Here is a 20,851-nt window from a genome sequence, read left to right as displayed (position 1 = left end):
GAGTGTGTCCATTGTTTGAATTTGGGAGTGTGAGCTCTTTGTTTTGTGTGAGCTTGACAGTGTGAGCGCTGTGTGTTGTGTGAACTCGGGAGTGTGAACACTGTGTGTGAACTTGGTAGTATGAGCGCACGAGTCGATGTGTGTTGTGTGAAATCTGGAGTGAGAACGCGGGAGTCACTTTGTGTTGTGTGAACTCGGGAGTGTGAGCACTCGGGAGTGTGGGCGCTGTGTGTTGTGTGACCACGGGAGTGTGAGCGCTCTGTGTTGCGTGAAACGGTGTATGTTGTGTGAACTCATGAGTGTGAGCATTGTGTGAACTCGGGAGTGTGAGCTCTCTCTGCTGTGTGATCTCGGGAGTGAAAGCACTTTGTGTGAACTCCGCAGTGTGAGCTGATGGTGTTGTATGAGATCGAGAGTCTGAGTGCGTGGTGTTATGAGAAGTTAGCAATGTGAGTGCTGTGTGAGCTCGAGAGTGTGAGATCTTGGTGTTGTGTGAGCTCGCGAGTGTGAGCGCTGTGTGAATTCAGGAATGTGAGCGCTTCGTGATATGTGAATTTTGGAGTATGAGCGCTGTGTGTTGTGTGAATCGCTGTGTGTTGTGTGAACTCATGAGTGTGAGCGTTGTGTGAACTCCGGAGAGTGAGCTTTGTGTGAACTCGGCAGTGTGAGCTCTTGGTGTTGTGTGAGCTCGAGAGTGTGAGTGCTTGGTGTGATGTGAACTCGGGAATGTGAGCGCTGTGTGATCTCGAGACTGTGAGTGCAGTGTGAACTCGTGAGTGTGAGCGCTTGGTGATATGAGAACTCGGGAGCATGAGCGCTGTGTGTTGTGTGATCTTGGGAGTCAGATCGCTGTCTGTGAACTCGGGAATGTGACGTGGGAGTCGTTGTTTGTTGTGTGAACTCGGGAGTGAGAGCGCTGTGTGAACTCGGAAATTTGAACGTTTGAGTGTTCTGTGAAGCACTCGGTGTTGTGTGAACTCCTGAGTGTGAACATTGTGTGAACTCCGGAGAGTGAGCGCTGTGTGAACTAATGAGTGTGAGCTCTTGTTGTTGTGTGAGCTCAGGAGTGTGAGCGCTGAGAGTTGTGTGAGCTCGGGAGTGTTAGCGCTGTGTGTTGTGTGAACTCAGGAGTGTTTGAGCGCTCCGTGTTGTGTGAGCTCGGGAGTGTGAACTTGGGAGTCGCTGTGAGTTGTGCGAACACGGGAGTGACAGCGCGAGAGTCGCTGTACGTTGTGTGAACCCGCTAGAGAGAGTGCTGTGTGTGAACTCGGGAGTGTGAGCGCTGTGTGTGGTGTGAGCTCGGGAATAATTTTGTTTGATTTCGGGTGTGTGAGTGTCAGTCGGGATTGTGAGCCTTGTGTGAACTCGGGAGTGTGAGCGCTTCGTGACCTCGGGATCGTGAGCGTTGTTTATGAACTCGGGAGCGTGAGCGTGAGTCAGGATTGTGAGCATTGTCCGAACTCGGAACTGCGAGCGCTGTGTGCACTCGGGAGTGTGAATGTGGTGTGAGCTCGGTGTTGTGAGCATTGTGTGTGGTGTGAGCTCTGGAGTGTGAGCGCTGTCTGTAGTGTGAGCTCGGCAGCATGAGCGCTGTGTGAGCTCAGGAGTGTGAGCACTCGGGAGTGTGAGTGCTCCGGCGTGTGAGCGCTGTGTGTTGTATGAACTCGGGAATGCGAGCGCTGTGTGTTGGGTGAGCTCTGGAGTGTGAGCGTGAGAGTCGTTGTGTGTTGTGTGAATTCGGAAGTGCTGTTTGTTCTGTCAATTCGGGAGTGTGAGCGCGGGAGTCTCTATGTGTTGTGTGCATTAGGGAGTGTGAGCGCTGTGTGTTGTGAACTCGGGTGTCGCTGTGTGTTGTGTGAACTCGGGTGTGAGCGCAGTGTGAACTCGGAAATTTAGCGTTGAGTGTTGTGTGAAGCACTGTGTGTTGTGTGAACTCATGAGTGTGAGCATTGTGTGAACTCCGGAGTGTGAGTGCTGTGTGTTCTTTGAACTCGGTATTGTGAGTGCGCTGTGTTGTGTGAGCTCGGGATTGTGAGCTCTGCGTGTTCTGTGAACCTGCGAATGTGAAGGCGAGAGTCTTTGTGTGTTGTGTTAATTTGGGAGTCGCTGTGTGTTGTTTGTACTCGGAAGTCTGAGCTCTGTGTGATGTGTGAGCTTGGGACTGTGAGGACGCGGGAGTATGAGCGCTGTGTGTTGTATGAACTTGCGAGTCGTTGTGTGTTGTTTGATCTCGGGAGTGTGAGCGCTGTGTGTGTACTCGGGAATATGAGCGCGGGAGTCGTTGTGTGTTGTGTGGGCTCGTGAGTGTGAGCGCTGTGTGTTGTGTTTACTCGGGAGTGTGCACACTGTGTGTGAACTCGGGAATATGAGTGCGGGTTTCGCTGTGTGTTTTTTGAACTCGGGAGTGTGAGCACTGTGTGTAATGTGAACTCGGGAGTCGCTGTGTGTTGTGTGAACTCGGGAGTCGCTATATGCTGTGTGAACTCGGGAGTCGCTGTGAGTTGTGTGAACTCGGGAGTGTGAGCGCTGTGAGAACTCGGAATTTTGAGCGTTGAGTGTTGGTGTGATGCGCTGTGTGTTGTGTGAATTCATAAGTGTGAGCATTGTGTGAACTCGGGAGTGTGTGCACTGTGTGAAGTCATGAGTGTGAGATCTTGGTGTTGTTTGAGCTCGGGAATGTTAGCGCTGTATGATGTTTGACCTGGGGTTATGAGCGCTGTGTGTTTTGCGAACTCGGGAATGTAAGCGTTGTGTATTGTGTGAGCACGGGAGTGTGAGCTCTGTGCGAATTACGAAATTTGAGCATTGAGTGTTGTGTGAACTCACCAGTGTGAGCGTTGTGTGAACTCCGGTTTGTGAGCACTTTGTGTTGTGTGAACTCGGGAGTGTGAGCACTGTGTTGTGAACTCGGGTGTATGAGCGCGGGAGTCGATGTTTGTTGTAGGACTCGGGAATGAGAACGCGGGAGTCGCTGTGTGTTGTGAGAACGGGTTTGTGAGCGCTGTGTGTGAACTCGGGAGTCGCTGTTTGTTGTGTGAAATCGTGAGTGTGAGCACTGTGTGTGAACTCGGGCGTGTGAGCGCGGGAATCGTTGTGTGTTATGTGAACTCGGGTGTGAGAGCGATGTGTGAACTCGGGAGTTTTGAGCGTGGCGTGAGCTCAGGTGTGTGCGCACTGTGTCTGGTGTGAGCTCGGGAGTGTGAGCGCTCTGTGAACTCGGGAGTAGCTGTGTGTTGTGTGAACTCTGGAGTGTGAGCGCTGTGTGTTGTGTTAGCTCCTAAGTGTGAACCCGGGGGTGTGAGCGCTGTATCCTATGTGAACTCGGGAGTCGTTATGTGTTGTGTGAACGTGGGAGTGTGAGCGCTGTGCGAATTCGGGAGTTTGAGTGTTCTGTGAGCTCAGAAGTTTGAGCGCTGTGTGCGGTGAGAGCTCGGGAGAGTAAATGCTGTGTGAATTCGGGAGTGTGAGAGCTGTGTGTTGTGTGAACTCAGGAGTGTGAATGCTGTATGTTGTGTAAACTCAGGAGTCGCTATGTGTTGTGTGAACTCGTGAGTGTGAGCGCTGTTTGTGACCTCGGGAGTATAATTGTGGGAGTCGTGTGTTGTGTGAACTCGGGAGTCGCTGTGTGTTGTTTCAACTCGGGAGTCGCTGTGTGTTGTGTGAAATCGGGAGTGTGAGCGCTGTGTGTGTACTCGGTTGAATGAACGCGGGAGTAGTATGTTGTGTGAACTGTGTGTCGCTGTTTCTTGTGTGAACTCGGGAGTGTGAGCGCTGTGTGAACTCGGGCATGTGAGTGTGAGTGAGCTCGGGAATCTGATCGTTGTGTGTGGTGTGAGCTCTAGAATGTGAGTGCTGTGTGTGGTGTGAGCTCGGGAGTTTGAGCGCTGTGTGAGCTCGGGAGTGTGAGCACTCGGGAGTGTGAGCGCTGTGTGTGAACTGGGGAGAATGAGTCCTTGAGTCGTTGTGTGTTGTGTAAACTTGGGAATGTGAGCGCTCTGTGTGAACTCTGGAGTATGAGCATGGGTGTCATTGTGGGTTGTGTGAAGTCGGGAATGTGAGCGCTGTGTGTTGTGAGAATCGCTGTGTGTTGTGTGTACTCATTAGTGTGAGCGTTGTGTGAACTCCGGAGAGTGAGCGTTTTGTGAACTCGGCAGTGTGAGCTCTTGGTGTTGTGTGAGCTCGAGAGTGTGAGTGCTTGGTGTGATGTGAACTCGGGAATGTGAGCGCTGTGTGATCTCGTGAGTGTGAGTGCTGTGTGAACTCGGGAGTGTGAGCGCTTGATGATATGAGAACTCGGGAGCATGAGCGCTGTGTGTTGTGTGATCTTGGGAGTGTGATCGCTTTGTGTACACTTGGGAATGTGACGTGGGAGTCGTTGTTTGTTGAGTGAGATCGGGAATGTGAGCACTGTGTGAACTCGGAAATTTGAGCGTTGAGTGTTCTGTGAAGCACTCTGTGTTGTGTGAATTCCTGAGTGTGAGCATTGTGTGAACTCCGGAGATTGAGCGCTGTGTGAACTAATGAGTGTGAGCTCCTGGTGTTGTTTGAGCTCAGGAGTGTGAGCACTGAGAGTTGTGTGAGCACGGGTGTGTTGTGTGAACTCAGGAGTGTTTGAGCGCTCCGTGTTGTGTGAGTTCGGCAGTGTGAACTTGGGAGTCGCTTTATGTTGTGTGAACTCGGGAGTGACAGCGTGGGTGTCGTTATGCGTTGTGTGAACTCGCTAGAGAGTGTGCTGTGTGTGCACTCGGGAGTGTGCGCGCTGTGTGTGGTGAGAGCTCGGGAATAATTTTGTTTGAGTTCGGGTGTGTGAGTGTGAGTCGGAAGAGTGAGCGTTGCGTGAACTCGGGAAAATGAGTGCTTGGAGTTATGTGAATTTGGGAGTGAGAGCGCTATGTGTTGTGTGATCTCGGGGGGGGTGAGCGCTGTGTATGAACTTGGGAGTGTGACACGGGAGTCGTTGTGTGCTGTGTGAACTTGGGATTGAGAGGTCGGGTGTCCTGATGCGATGTGTGAACTCGGGTGTGTGAGCAGTATGTGCGAACTTGGGATCCGCTGTGTGTTGTATGAACTCGAGAGTGTGAGGGCTGTGTGAACTCGCGAGTGTGAGCTCTGTCTGTTGTGTGAAATCGGGAGTCGCTGTGTGTTGTGTGAACTCGTGATTGTGAGCGCTGTGTGTTATATGAATTCGGGAGTCGTTGTGTTTGAACTCGCGATTATGAGCGTGAGATGCGAGTGTGAGCGTAGTGTGAGCTCGGGAGTTTGAGCGCTATGTGAGCTCGGGAGTGTGAGAGTGACTCTGGAGTGTGAGCGCTGTGTGTGAACTCGGGAGAATTTGTGCGGGAGTCGTTGTGTGTTGTGTGAACTTGGGAATGTGAGCGCAGTGTGTGAACTCTGGAGTATGAGCACGGGTGTCATTGTGTGTTGTCTGAACTCGGGATTGTGAGCGCTGTGTGTTGTGTGAATCGCTGTGTGTTGTGTGTACTCATGAGTGTGAGCGTTGTGTGAACTCCGGAGGGTGAGCGTTTTGTGAACTCGGCAGTGTGAGCTCTTGGTGTTGTGTGAGCTCGAGAGTGTGAGTGCTTGGTGTGGTGTGAACTCGGGAATGTGAGCGCTGTGTGATCTCAGGAGTGTGAGCGCTGTGTGTTGTGTGATCTCGGGAGTGTGAGCGCTGTGTTTGAACTCGGTAGTATGAGCACGGGAGCCGATGTGTGTTGTGTTAACTTAGGAGTGTGAGGGCTGTGTATTATGTGAAGCGCTGTGTGTTGTGTGATGTCATGAGTGAGAGCATTGTGTGAACTCGGGAGTGTAAGCTCTGTGTGTTCTCTGATCTCGGGAGTGTGAGCGTTGTGTGTGAACTCAGTGGTGTGAGCGTTGTATGTTGTGTTAACACAGGAGTTTGAGCTCTTGGTGTTGCTTGAGCTCGAGAGTGTGAGCGCTTCGTGTAATGTGAACTCGGGAGTGTGAGTATTGTGTGAATTTGGGAGTGTGATCTCTTTGTTTTGTGTGAGCTTGAGAGTATGAGCGCTGTGTGTTGTGTGAACTCGGGAGTGCGAACGCGTGAGTCATTTTGTGTTGTGTGAACTCGGGAGTGTAAGCACTCGTTAGTGTGAGCGCTGTGTGTTGTGTGAACCTGGGAGTGCGAGCACTGTGTGAACTCAGGAGTATAGGGATTGTGTATTGCGTCAACTCGGTAGTGTGAGCGTTGTGTGTTGTGTGAACTCCAGAGTGTGAGCACACAGGTGTATGAGCGCTGTGTGCGGTGTGAACTCGCGAGTGTGAGCTCTGTGTGAACTCGGGAGTCGCTATGCGTTGTGTGAATTCGCGAGTGTGAGGGCTGTGTGAACTCGCGAGTGTCAGCTCTGTCTGTTGTGTGAACTCGTGAGTGTGAGCGCTGTGTGTTACATGAATTCGGGAGTCGTTGTGTGTGAACTCGGGAGTTTGAGTGTGAGTCGGGAGTGTGAGCGTAGTGTGAACTCGGGAGTGTGAGCGCTGTGTGTGAACTCGGAAGTGTGAGAGTGACACTGGAGTGTGAGCGCTGTGTGAACTCGGGCAGGTGTGTGTGGAGTGAGCTCGGGAATCTGATCCTTGTATGTGGTGTGAGCTCTAGAGTGTGAGCGCTTTGTGTGGTGTGAGCTCGGGAGTTTGAGCGCTGTTTGAGCTCGGGAGTGTGAGCACTCGGGAGTGTGAACGCTGTGTGTGAACTGGGCAGAATGAGTGCGGGAATCGTTGTGTGTTGTGTAAACTTCGGAATGTGAGCGCTGTGCGTGAACTCTGGAGTATGAGCACGTGTGTCATTGTGTGTTGTGTGAAGTCGGGAATGTGAGCGCTTTGTGTTGTGAGAATCGCTGTGTGTTGTGTGTACTCATGAGTGTGAGCGTTGTGTGAACTCCGGAGAGTGAGCGTTTTGTGAACTCGGCAGTGTGAACTCTTGGTGTTGTGTGAGCTCGAGAGTGTGAGTGCTTGGTGTGATGTGAACTCGGGAATGTGAGCGCTGTGTGATCTCGAGAGTGTGAGTGCTGTGTGAACTCGGGAGTGTGAGCGCTTGATGATATGAGAACTCGGGAGCATGAGCGCTGTGTGTTGTGTGATCTTGGGAGTGTGATCGCTTTGTGTTAACTCGGGAATGTGACGTGGGAGTCGTTGTTTGTTGTGTGAACTCGGGAGTGTGAGCGCTGTGTGAACTCGGAAATTTGAGCGTTGAGTGTTCTGTGAAGCACTCTGTGTTGTGTGAACTCCTGAGTGTGAACATTGTGTGAACTCCGGAGAGTGAGCGCTGTGTGAACTAATGAGTGTGAGCTCTTGGTGTTGTTTGAGCTCAGGAGTGTGAGCACTGAGAGTTGTGTGAGCACGGGTGTGTTGTGTGAACTCAGGAGTGTTTGAGCGCTCCGTGTTGTGTGAGTTCGGCAGTGTGAACTTGGGAGTCGCTTTGTGTTGTGTGAACTCGGGAGTGACAGCGCGGGAGTCGTTATGCGTTGTGTGAACGCGCTAGAGAGTGTGCTGTGTGTGAACTCGGGAGTGTGCGCGGTGTGTGTGGTGTGAGCTCGGAAAACATTTTTTTTGAGTTCGGGTGTGTGAGTGTGAGTCGGGAGTGTGAGCGTTGCGTGAACTCGGGAGTGTGAGCGCTTTGTGAACTCGGGATCGTGAGCATTGTTTGTGAACTCGGGAGCGTGAGCGTGAGTCAGAAGTGTGAGCATTGTCCGAAAACGGAAGTGTGAGCGCTGTGTGAACTCGGGAGTGTGAGTTCGGTAGTGTGAGCATTGTGTGTGGTGTGAGTTCTGGAGTGTGAGCGCAGTCTGTGGTGTGAGCACGGCAGCGTGAGCGCTGTGTGAGCTCAGGTGTGTGAGCACTCGGGAGTGTGAGCGCTGTGTGTTGTGTGAGCACTCGGGAGTGTGAGCGCTCGGGAGTGTGAGCGCTGTATGTTGTGTGAACTCGGGAGTGCGAGCGTTGTGTGTTGTGTGAGCTCGGGAGTGTGAGCGATGTGTTTTGTTTGAACTCGGGAATCGTTGTGTGTACTCGGGAGTGTGAACGCGGAGTCGTTGTGTGTTGTGTGTACTCAGAAGTTGCTGTGTGTTGAGTCAATTCGGGAGTGTGAGCTCGCGAGTCGCTTTGTGTTGTGTGCTCTCGGGTGTCATTTTGTGTGAATTCGGGAGTGTGAGCGTGAGTCGGGAGTGTGGGCGATGTGTGAACTTGCGTGCGTGAGCGCTGTGTGAACTCGGGATCGTGAGCATTGTTTGTGAACTCGGGAGCATGAGCGTGAGTCAGGAGTGTGAGCATTGTGCGAAATCTGGAGCGTGAGCGCTGTGTGAACTCGAGAGTGTGAGTGTGGTGTGAGCTCTGGAGTTTGAGCGCTGTGTGTGGTGTGAGCTCGGCAGCATGAGCGCCGTTTGAGCTCAGGATTGTGAGCACTCGGAAGTGTGAGCACTGTGTGTTGAGTGTGCACGCGGGAGTGTGAGCGCTCGGGCGTGTGAGCGCTGTGTCTTGTGTGAGCTCAGGAGTGTGAGCGCGGGAATCGCTATGTGTTGTATGAATTCGGCAGTGTGAGCGCTGTGTGTTGTTGTGAACTCTGGAGTCGCTGTGTGTTGTGTTAACTCGGGTGTGAGCGCTGTGTGAACTCGGAAATTGAGCTTTGAGTGTTGTGTGAAGCGCTGTGTGTGATGTGTGAACTCATGAGTGTGAGCATTGTGTGAACTCCGGAGTGTGAGTGCTGTGTGAACTCATGAGTTTGAGCTCTTGGTGTTGTGTGTGCTCGGGAGCGTGAGTGCTGTGTGTTGTGCGAACTCGGGATTGTGAGCGCTCTGTGTTGTGTGAGCTCGCGATTGTGAGCTCTGCGTGTTGTGTGAACTCGCGAATGTAAAGGCAAGAGTCTTTGTGTGTATTGTGAATTAGGGAGTCGCTGTGTGTTGTGTGTACTCGGAAGTGTGAGATCTGTGTGTTGTGTGAGTACTGTGTGTTGTGTGAACTCGCGAGTCGTTGTGTGTTGTATGAACTCGGGAGTGTGAGTGCTGTGTTTGAAAACGGGAATATGAGCGCGGGAGTCGTGTGTTGTTTGAACTCAGGAGTGTGAGTGCTGTGTGTGAACTCGGGAGTATGAGCACGGCAGTCGTGTGTTATGAGAACTCGGGAGTGTGAGCGTTGTATGTTGTGTGAATCGCTGTATGTTGTGCGAACACATGAGTGTGAGCATTGTCTGAACTCGGGAGTGTGACCTCTGTGTGCTGTGTGATCGCGGGAGTGTTAGCGCTGTGTGATGTGTGACCACGGGAGTGTGAGGGCTGTGTGTTGTGTGAAACGGTGTGTGTTGTGTGAACTCATGAGTGTGAGCGTTGTGTGAACTCTGGAGTCTGAGCTTTCTCTGCTGTGTGATCTCGGAAATGTGAGCGCTGTTTGTGAACTCGGCAATGTGAGCTCATGGTGTTGTGTGAGCTCAAGAGTGTGAGTGTTTGTTGTTATGTGAAATGACAATGTGAGTGCTGTGTGAGCTCTAGTTTTTGAGATTATGGTTTTGTATGAGCTCGCGAGTGTGTGCGCTGTGTGAACTCAGGAATGTGAGCGCTTGGTGATAAGTGAATTTGGGAGTGTGAGCGCTGTGTTTTGTGTGATCTCGGGCGTGTGAGCGTTGTGTATGAACTTTGGAGTGTGACTCGGGAGTCGTTGTGTGTTGTGTGAACTCGGGAGTGTGAGCTCGGGCGTCGTGATGTGATGTGTGAACTCGGGAGTGTGAGCATTATGTGTTAACTCGGGGTCCGCTGTGTGTTGTGTGAACCCGTGAGCATGAGTGCTGTGTGTTGTGTGAATTCGGGAGTGTGAGCGCTGTGTATTTTGTGACCTCAGGAGTGTGAGCGCTGTGTGTGAACTCGGCGGTGTGAGCGTTGTTTATTGTGTTAACTCAGGAGTATGAGCTCTTAGTGTTCCGTGAGCTCGAGAGTGTGAGCGATTGGTGTAATGTAAAATCGGGAGTGTGACCATTGTTTGAATTTGGGAGTGTGAACTCTTTGTTTTGTGTGAGCTTGACAGTGTGAGCGCTGTGTGTTGTGTGAACTCGGGAGTGTGAACACTGTGTGTGAACTTGGGAGTATGAGCGCACGAGTCGATGTGTGTTGTGTGAAATCTGGAGTGAGAACGCGGGAGTCACTTTGTGTTGTGTGAACTCGGGAGTGTGAGCACTCGGGAGTGTGGGCGCTGTGTGTTGTGTGACCACGGGAGTGTGAGCGCTCTGTGTTGCGTGAAACGGTGTATGTTGTGTGAACTCATGAGTGTGAGCATTGTGTGAACTCGGGAGTGTGAGCTCTCTCTGCTGTGTGATCTCGGGAGTGAAAGCGCTGTGTGTGAACTCCGCAGTGTGAGCTCATGGTGTTATATGAGATCGAGAGTGTGAGTGCGTGGTGTTATGAGAAGTTAGCAATGTGAGTGCTGTGTGAGCTCGAGAGTGTGAGATCTTGGTGTTGTGAGAGCTCGCGAGTGTGAGCGCTGTGTGAACTCAGGAATGTGAGCGCTTCGTGATATGTGAATTTTGGAGTATGAGCGCTGTGTGTTGTGTGAATCGCTGTGTGTTGTGTGAACTCATGAGTGTGAGCGTTGTGTGAACTCCGGAGAGTGAGCGTTGTGTGAACTCGGCAGTGTGAGCTCTTGGTGTTGTGTGAGCTCGAGAGTGTGAGTGCTTGGTGTGATGTGAACTCGGGAATGTGAGCGCTGTGTGATCTCGAGACTGTGAGTGCAGTGTGAACTTGTGAGTGTGAGCGCTTGGTGATATGAGAACTCAGGAGCATGAGCGCTGTGTGTTGTGTGATCTTGGGAGTCAGATCGCTGTGTGTGAACTCGGGAATGTGACGTGGGAGTCGTTGTTTGTTGTGTGAACTCGGGAGTGAGAGCGCTGTGTGAACTCGGAAATTTGAGCGTTGAGTGTTCTGTGAAGCACTCTGTGTTGTGTCAACTCCTGAGTGTGAACATTGTGTGAACTCCGGAGAGTGAGCGCTGTGTGAACTAATGAGTGTGAGCTCTTGGTATTGTGTGAGCTCAGGAGCGTGAGCGCTGAGAGTTGTGTGAGCTCGGGAGTGTTAGCGCTGTGTGTTGTGTGAACTCAGGAGTGTTTGAGCGCTCCGTGTTGTGTGAGCTCGGGAGTTTGAACTTGGGAGTCGCTGTGAGTTGTGCGAACACGGGAGTGACAGCGCGAGAGTAGCTGTGCGTTGTGTGAACCCGCTAGAGAGAGTGCTGTGTGTGAACTCGGGAGTGTGAGCGCTGTGTGTGGTGTGAGCTCGGGAATAATTTTGTTTGAATTCGGGTGTGTGAGTGTCAGTCGGGATTGTGAGCCTTGTGTGAACTCGGGAGTGTGAGCGCTTTGTGACCTCGGCATCGTGAGCGTTGTTTATGAACTCGGGAGCGTGAGCGTGAGTCAGGAGTGTGAGCATTGTCCGAACTCGGAACTCTGAGCGCTGTGTGCACTCGGGAGTATGAATATGGTGTGAGCTCGGTATTGTGAGCATTGTGTGTGGTGTGAGCTCTGGAGTGTGAGCACTGTCTGTAGTGTGAGCTCGGCAGCGTGAGCGCTGTGTGAGCTCAGGAGTGTGAGCACACGGGAGTGTGAGCGCTCGGGCGTTTGAGCGCTGTGTGTTGTGTGAACTCGGGAATGCGAGCGCTGTGTGTTGTGTGACCTCGGGAGTGTGAGCGTGAGAGTCGTTGTGTGTTGTGTGAATTCGGGAGTGCTGTGTGTTCTGTCAATTCGGGAGTGTGAGCGCGGGAGTCTCTATGTGTTGTGTGCATTCGGGAGTGTGAGCGCTGTGTGTTGTTGTGAACTCGGGTGTCGCTGTGTGTTGTGTGAACTCGGGTGTGAGCGCTGTGTGAACTCGGAAATTGAGAGTTGAGTGTTGTGTGAAGCACTGTGTGTTGTGTGAACTCATGAGTGTGAGCATTGTGTGAACTCCGGAGTGTGAGTGCTGTGTGTTCTTTGAACTCGGGATTGTGAGCGCGCTGTGTTGTGTGAGCTTGGGATTGTGAGCTCTGCGTGTTCTGTGAACTCGCGAATGTGAAGGCGAGAGTCTGTGTGTTGTGTTAATTTGGGAGTCGCTGTGCGTTTTTTGTACTCGGAAGTGTGAGCTCTGTGTGATGTGTGAGCTCGGGACTGTGAGGACGCGGGAGTATGAGCGCTGTGTGTTGTATGAACTTGCGAGTCGTTGTTTGTTGTGTGAACTCGGGAGTGTGAGCGCTGTGTGTGTACTCGGGAATATGAGCGCGGGAGTCGTTGTGTCTTGTGTGGGCTCGTGAGTGTGAGCGCTGTGTGTTGTGTTTACTCGGGAGTGTGAACACTGTGTGTGAACTCGGGAATATGAGTGCGGGTTTCGCTGTGTGTTTTTTGAACTCGGGAGTGTGAGCACCGTGTGTAGTGTGAACTCGGGAGTCGCTGTGTGTTGTGTGAACTCGGGAGTCGCTATGTGCTGTGTGAACTCGGGAGTCGCTGTGAGTTGTGTGAACTCGGGAGTGTGAGCGCTGTGAGAACTCGGAATTTTGAGCGTTGAGTGTTGGTGTGATGCGCTGTGTGTTGTGTGAGTTCATAAGTGTGAGCATTGTGTGAACTCGGGAGTGTGTGCACTGTGTGAAGTCATGAGTGTGAGATCTTGGTGTTGTTTGAGCTCGGGAATGTTAGCGCTCTATGATGTTTGACCTGGGGTTATGAGCGCTGTGTGTTTTGTGAACTCGGTTATGTGAGCGTTGTGTATTGTGTGAGCACGGGAGTGTGAGCTCTGTGCGAATTACGAAATTTGAGCATTGAGTGTTGTGTGAACTCATCAGTGTGAGCGTTGTGTGAACTCCGGTTTGTGAGCACTTTGTGTTGTGTGAACTCGGGAGTGTGAGCACTGTGTTGTGAACTCGGGTGTATGAGCGCGGGAGTCGATGTTTGTTGTAGATCTCGGGAATGAGAACGCGGGAGTCGCTGCGTGTTGTGAGAACGGGTTTGTGAGCGCTGTGTGTGAACTCGGGAGTCGCTGTGTGTTGTGTGAAATCGTGAGTGTGAGCACTGTGTGTGAACTCGGGCGTGTGAGCGCGGGAATCGTTGTGTGTTATGTGAACTCGGGTGTGTGAGCGATGTGTGAACTCGGGAGTTTTGAGCGTGGCGTGAGGTCAGGTGTGTGAGCACTGTGTCTGGTGTGAGCTCGGGAGTGTGAGCGCTCTGTGAACTCGGGAGTAGCTGTGTGTTGTGTGAACTCTGGAGTGTGAGCGCTGTGTGTTGTGTTAGCTCCTAAGTGTGAACCGGGGGGTGTGAGCACTGCATCTTATGTGAACTCGGGAGTCGTTATGTGTTGTGTGAACGTGGGAGTGTGAGCGCTGTGCGAATTCGGGAGTTTGACTGTTCTGTGAGCCCAGAAGTTTGAGCGCTGTGTGCGGTGAGAGCTCGGGAGAGTAAGTGCTGTGTGAATTCGGGAGTGTGAGAGCTGTGTGTTGTGTGAACTCAGGAGTGTGAACGCTGTATGTTGTGTAAACTCAGGAGTCACTATGTGTTGTGTGAACTCGTGAGTGTGAGCGCTGTGTGTGACCTCGGCGGTATAATTGTGGGAGTCGTGTGTTTTGTGAACTCGGGTGTCTCTGTGTGTTGTATCAACTCGGGAATCGCTGTGTGTTGTGTGAAATCGGGAGTATGAGCGCTGTGTGTGTACTCGGTTGAATGAACGCGGGAGTAGTATGTTGTGTGAACTGTGTGTTGCTGTTTCTTGTGTGAACTCGGGAGTGTGAGCGCTGTGTGTTGTGTGAAACTGTGTGTGTTGTGTGAACTCATGAGTGTGAGCATTGTTTGAATGTGGAAGTGTGAGCACTCTCTGCTGTGTGATGTCGGGAGTGTGAGCGCTGTGTTTGAACTCGTCAGTGTGAGCTCATGCTGTTGTGTGAGCTCGAGAGTGTGAGTGCTTGTGTTATGTGAAATTGTGAATGTGAGTGCTGTGTGAGCTCGAGAGTGTAAGATTTTTGTGTTGTGTGAGCTCGCGAGTGTGAGCGCTGTGTGAACTCAGGAATGTGAGTGCTTGGTGATATGTGAATTTGGGAGTGAGAGCGCTATGTGTTGTGTGATCTCGGGGGTTGAGCGCTGTGTATGAACTTGGGAGTGTGACACGGGAGTCGTTGTATGCTGTGTGAACTTGGGATTGAGAGGTCGGGTGTCGTGATGCGATGTGTGAACTCGGGTGTGTGAGCAGTATGTGCGAACTTGGGATCCGCTGTGTGTTGTATGAACTCGCGAGTGTGAGGGCTGTGTGAACTCGCGAGTGTGAGCTCTGTGTGTTGTGTGAACTCGGGAGTCGCTGTGTGTTGTGTGAACTCGTGATTGTGAGCGCTGCGTGTTATATGAATTCGGGAGTCGTTGTGTTTGAACTCGCGAGTGTGAGCGTGAGATGCGAGTGTGAGCGTAGTATGAGCTCGGGATTTTGAGCGCTGTGTGCTCGGGAGTGTGAGAGTGACTCTGGAGTGTGAGCGCTGTGTGTGAACTCGGGAGAATTTGTGCGGGAGTCGTTGTGTGTTGTGTGAACTTGGGAATGTGAGCGCTGTGTGTGAACTCTGGAGTATGAGCACGGGTGTCATTGTGTGTTGTCTGAACTCGGGATTGTAAGCGCTGTGTGTTGTGTGAATAGCTGTGTGTTGTGTGTACTCATGAATGTGAGAGTTGTGTGAACTCCGGAGGGTGAGCGTTTTGTGAACTCGGCAGTGTGAGCTCTTGGTGTTGTGTGAGCTCGAGAGTGTGAGTGCTTGGTGTGGTGTGAACTCGGGAATGTGAGCGCTGTGTGATCTCAGGAGTGTGAGCGCTGAGTGTTTTATGATTTCGGGAGTGTGAGCGCTGTGTTTGAACTCGGTAGTATGAGCACGGGAGCCGATGTGTGTTGTGTGAACTTAGGAGTGTGAGGGCTGTGTATTATGTGAAGCGCTGTGTGTTGTGTGATGTCATGAGTGAGAGCATTGTGTGAACTCGGGAGTGTAAGCTCTGTGTGTTCTCTGATCTCGGGAGTGTGAGCGTTTTGTGTGAACTCAGCGGTGTGAGCGTTGTATGTTGTGTTAACACAGGAGTTTGAGCTCTTGGTGTTTCTTGAGCTCGAGAGTGTGAGCGCTTCGTGTAATGTGAACTCGGAATTGTGAGCATTGTGTGAATTTGGGAGTGTGATCTCTTTGTTTTGTGTGAGCTTGAGAGTGTGAGCGCTGTGTGTTGTGTGAACTCGGGAGTGTGAGCACTGTGTGTGAACTTGGGCGTGTGAGCGTGGGAGTCGATGTGTGTTGTGTGAACTCAGGAGTGAGAACGCGTGAGTCATTTTGTGTTGTGTGAACTCGGGAGTGTGAGCACTGTGTGAACTCGGGAGTGTAGGGATTGTGTATTGCGTCAACTCGGGAGTGTGAGCGTTGTGTGTTGTGTGAACTCCAGAGTGTGAGCACACAGGTGTATGAGCGCTGTGTGTGGTGTGAACTCGCGAGTGTGAGCTCTGTGTGAACTCGCGAGTGTCAGCTCTGTGTGTTGTGTGAACTCATGAGTGTGAGCGATGTTGTTATATGAATTCGGGAGTCGTTGTGTGTGAACTCGGGAGTGTGAGTGTGAGTCGGGAGTGTGAGCGTAGTGTGAACTCGGGAGTGTGAGCGCTGTGTGTGAACTCGGAAGTGTGAGAGTAACTCTGGAGTGTGAGCGCTGTGTGAACTCGGGCATGTGAGTGTGGAGTGAGCTCAGGAATCTGATCGTTGTGTGTGGTGTGAGCTCTAGAATGAGAGCGCTGTGTGTGGTGTGAGCTCGGGAGTTTGAGCGCTGTGTGAGCTCGGGAGTGTGAGCACTCGGGAGTGTGAGCGCTGTGTGTGAACTGGGGAGAATGAGTGCGTGAGTCGTTGTGTGTTGTGTAAAGTTGGGAATGTGAGCGCTGTGTGTGAACTCTGGTGTATGAGCATGGGTGTCATTGTGTGTTGTGTGAAGTCGGGAATGTGAGCGCTGTGTGTTGTGAGAATCGCTGTGTGTTGTGTGTACTCATGAGTGTGAGCATTGTGTGAACTCCGGAGAGTGAGCGTTTTGTGAACTCGGCAGTGTGAGCTCTTGGTGTTGTGTGAGCTCGAGAGTGTGAGTGCTTGGTGTGATGTGAACTCTGGAATGTGAGCGCTATGTGATCTCGTGAGTGTGAGTGCTGTGTGAACTCGGGAGTGTGAGCGCTTGATGATATGAGAACTCGGGAGCATGAGCGCTGTGTGTTGTGTGATCTTGGGAGTGTGATCGCTTTGCGTAAACTCGGGAATGTGACGTGGGCGTCGTTGTTTGTTGTGTGAGCTCGGGAATGTGAGCGCTGTGTGAACTCGGAAATTTGAGCGTTGAGTGTTCTGTGAAGCACTCTGTTTTGTGTGAACTCCTGAGTGTGAGCATTGTGTGAACTCCGGAGAGTGAGCGCTGTGTGAACTAATGAGTGTGAGCTCCTGGTGTTGTTTGAGCTCAGGAGTGTGAGCACTGAGAGTTATGTGAGCACGGGTGTGTTGTGTGAACTCAGGAGTGTTTGAGCGCTCCGTGTTGTGTGAGTTCGGCAGTGTGAACTTGGGAGTCGCTTTGTGTTGCGTGAACTCGGGAGTGACAGCGTGGGAGTCGTTATGCGTTGTGTGAACTCGCTAGAGAGTGTGCTGTGTGTGAACTCAGGAGTGTGCGCGCTGTGTGTGGTGTGAGCTCGGGAATAATTTTGTTTGAGTTCGGGTGTGTGAGTGTGAGTCGGGAGTGTGAGCGTTGCGTGAACCCGGGAATATGAGTGCTTGGTGATATGTGAATTTGGGAGTGAGAGCGCTATGTGTTGTGTGATCTCGGGGGGGGGGGTGAGCGCTGTGTATGAACTTGGGAGTGTGACACGGGAGTCGTTGTGTGCTGTGTGAACTTGGGTTTGAGAGGTCGGGTGTCCTGATGCGATGTGTGAACTCGGGTGTGTGAGCAGTATGTGCGAACTTGGGATCCGCTGTGTGTTGTATGAACTCGAGAGTGTGAGGGCTGTGTGAACTCGCGAGTGTGAGCTCTGTGTGTTGTGTGAACTCGGGAGTCGCTGTGTGTTGTGTGAACTCGTGATTGTGAGCGCTGTGTGTTATATGAATTCGGGAGTCGTTGTGTTTGAACTCGCGAGTGTGAGCGTGAAATGCGAGTGTGAGCTTAGTGTGAGCTCGGCAGTTTGAGCGCTGTGTGAGCTCGGGAGTGTGAGAGTGACTCTGGAGTGTGAGGGCTGTGTGAACTCGGGCAGGTGAGTGTGGAGTGAGCTCGGGAATCTGATCGTTGTATGTGGTGTGAGCTCTAGAGTTTGAGCGCTGTGTGTGGTGTGAGCTCGGGAGTTTGAGCGCTGTGTGTGCTCGGGAGTGTGAGCACTCGGGAGTGTGAGCGCTGTGTGTGAACTGGGAAGAATGAGTGCGGGAGTCGTTGTGTGTTGTGTAAACTTCGGAATGTGAGCGCTGTGTGTGAACTCTGGAGTATGAGCACGGGTGTCATTGTGTGTTGTGTGAAGTCGGGAATGTGAGCGCTTATGATGTGAGAATCGCTGTGTGTTGTGTGTATTCATGAGTGTGAGCGTTGTGTGAACTCCGGAGAGTGAGCGTTATGTGAACTCGGCAGTGTGAGCTCTTGGTGTTGTGTGAGCTCGAGAGTGTGAGTGCTTGGTGTGATGTGAACTCGGGAATGTGAGCGCTGTGTGATCTCGAGAGTGTGAGCGCTTTGTGAACTCGGGATCGTGAGCATTGTTTGTGAACTCGGGAGCGTGAGCGTGAGTCAGAAGTGTGAGCATTGTCCGAACTCGGAAGTGTGAGCGCTGTGTGAACTCGGGAGTGTGAGCTCGGTAGAGTGAGCATTGTGTGTGGTGTGAGTTCTGGAGTGTGAGCGCAGTCTGTGGTGTGAGCTCGGCAGCGTGAGCGCTGTGTGAGCTCAGGAGTGTGAGCACTCGGGAGTGTGAGCACTGTGTTTTGTGTGAACTCGGGAGTGTGAGCGCTGTGTGTTGTGTGAGCACTCGGGAGTGTGAGCGCTCGGGAGCGTGAGCGCTGTGTGTTGTGTGAACTCGGGAGTGCGAGCGCTGTGTGTTGTGTGAGCTCGGGAGTGTGAGCGATGTGTTTTGTTTGAACTCGGGCATCGTTGTGTGTACTCGGGAGTATGAGCGCGGAGTCATTGTGTGTTGTGAGTACTCAGAAGCCGGTGTGTGTTGAGTCAATTCGGGAGTGTGAGCTCGCGAGTCGCTTTGTGTTGTGTGCTCTCGGGTGTCATTTTGTGTGAATTCGGGAGTCTGAGCGTGAATCGGGAGTGTGGGCGATGTGTGAACTTGGGAGCGTGAGCGCTGTGTGAACTCGGGATCGTGAGCATTGTTTGTGAACTCGGGAGCATGAGCGTGAGTCAGGAGTGTGAGCATTGTGCGAAATCTGGAGCGTGAGCGCTGTGTGAACTCGGCAGTGTGAGTGTGGTGTGAGCTCTGGAGTTTGAGCGCTGTGTGTGGTGTGAGCTCGGCAGCATGAGCGCTGTTTGAGCTCAGGATTGTGAGCACTCGGAAGTGTGAGCGCTGTGTCTTGTGTGAACTTGGGAGTGCGAGCACTGTGTGTTGTGTGAGCTCAGGAGTGTGAGCGCGGGAGTCGCTATGTGTTGTGTGAATTCGGGAGTGTGAGCGCTGTGTGTTGTTGTGAACTCTGGAGTCGCTGTGTGTTGTGTTAACTCGGGTGTGAGCGCTGTGTGAACTCGGAAATTGAGCGTTGAGTGTTGTGTGAAGCGCTGTGTGTGATGTGTGAACTCATGAGTGTGAGCATTGTGTGAACTGCGGAGTGTGAGTGCTTTGTGAACACATGAGTTTGAGCTCTTGGTGTTGTGTGTGCTCGGGAGCGTGAGTCTGTGTGTTGTGCGAACTCGGGATTGTGAGCGCTCTGTGTTGTGTGAGCTCACGATTGTGAGCTCTGCGTGTTGTGTGAACTCGCGAATGTAAAGGCAAGAGTCTTTGTGTGTTTTGAGAACTAGGGAGTCGCTGTGTGTTGTGTGTACTCGGAAGTGTGAGCTCTGTGTATTGTGTGAGTACTGTGTGTTGTGTGAACTCGCGAGTCGTTGTGTGTTGTATGAACTCGGAGTGTGAGCGCTGTGTTTGACAGATTCGTCTAGCCAAACTGGAAGCAATACGATGGAGGATGATTTCCTGGAGTGCATAAGGGATGATTTTCTAGACCAATATGTCGAGGAACCAACTAGGGGGGAGGCCATCTTAGACTGGGTGTTGTTTAATGAGAGAGGAATAATTAGCAATCTCATTATGCGAGGCCCCTTGGGGAAGAGTGACCATAATATGATGGAATTCTGCATTAGGATGGAGAATGAAACAGTTAATTCAGAGACCATGGTCCAGAACTTAAAGAAGGGTAACTTTGAAGGTATGAGGCGTGAATTGGCTAGGATAGATTGGCGAATGATACTTAGAGGGTTGACTGTGGATGGGCAATGGCAGACATTTAGAGACCGCATGGATGAATTACAACAATTGTACATTCCTGTCTGGCGTAAAAATAAAAAAGGGAAGGTGGCTCAACCTTCCACCTAGGGAAATCAGGGATAGTATTAAAGCCATGGAAGTGGCTTACAAATTGGCCAGAAATAGCAGCGAACCCGGGGACTGGGAGAAATTTAGAACTCAACAGAGGAGGACAAGGGTTTGATTAGGGCAGGGAAAATGGAGTACGAGAAGAAGCTTGCAGGGAACATTAAGGCGGATTGCAAAAGTTTCTATAGGTATGTAAAGAGCAAATGGTTAGTAAAGACAAACGTATGTCCCCTGCAGTCAGAATCAGGGGAAGTCATAACGGGGAACAAAGAAATGGCAGACCAATTGAACAAGTACTTTGGTTCTGTATTCACTAAGTAGCACACAAACAACTTTCCTGATATAAAAGGGGTCAGAGGGTCTAGTAAGGAGGGGGAACTGAGGGAAATCTTTATTATTCGGGAAATTGTGTTGGGGATGTTGATGGGTTTGAAGGCCGATAAATCCCCAGAGCCTGATGGATTGCATCCCAGAGTACTGAAGGAGGTGGCCTTGGAAATAGCGGATGCATTGGCAGTCATTTTCCAACATTCCATTGACTCTGGATCAGTTCCTATCGAGTGGAGGGTAGCCAATGTAACCCCACTTTTTAAAAAAGGAGGGAGAGAGAAAACAGGGAATTATAGACTGGTCAGCCTGACCTCAGTAGTGGGTAAAATGATGGAATCAATTATTAAGGATTTCATAGCAGCGCATTTGGAAAATGGTGAAATGATAGGTCCAAGTCAGCAAGGATTTGTGAAAAGGAAATCATGCTTGACAAATCTTCTGTAATTTTTTGAGGATGTTTCCAGTAAAGTGGACAAAGGAGAACCAGTTGATGTCGTATATTTGGACTTTAAGAAGGCTTTCGACAAGGTCCCACACAAGAGATTAATGTGCAAAGTTAAAGCACATGGGATTGGGGGTAGTGTGCCGACGTGGATTGAGAACTGGTTGTCAGACAGGAAGCAAAGAGTAGGAGTAAATGGGTACTTTTCAGAATGGCAGGCAGTGACTAATGGGCTGCCGCAAGGTTCTGTGCTGGGGCCACAGCTGTTTAAATTGTACATTAATGATTTAGACTAGGGGATTAAATGCAGTATCTCCAAATTTGCGGATGACACTAAGTTGGGTGGCAGTGTGAGCTGCGAGGAGGATGCTATTAGGCTGCAGAGTCACTTGGATAGGTTAGGTGAGTGGTCAAAAGCATGGCAGATGAAGTATAATGTGGATAAATGTGAGGCTATCCACTTTGGTGGTACAAACAGAGAGACAGACTATTATCTGAATCGTGACAGATTAGGAAAAGAGAAGGTGCAACGAGACCTGGGTGTCATGGTACATCAGTCATT

Source organism: Pristiophorus japonicus, chromosome Y (genome assembly GCF_044704955.1).
Source record: "Pristiophorus japonicus isolate sPriJap1 chromosome Y, sPriJap1.hap1, whole genome shotgun sequence".
Lineage (NCBI taxonomy): Eukaryota > Metazoa > Chordata > Chondrichthyes > Pristiophoridae > Pristiophorus > Pristiophorus japonicus.
The sequence above is the reverse complement of the archived record's forward strand: the minus strand, read 5'-3'. Positions refer to the sequence as shown.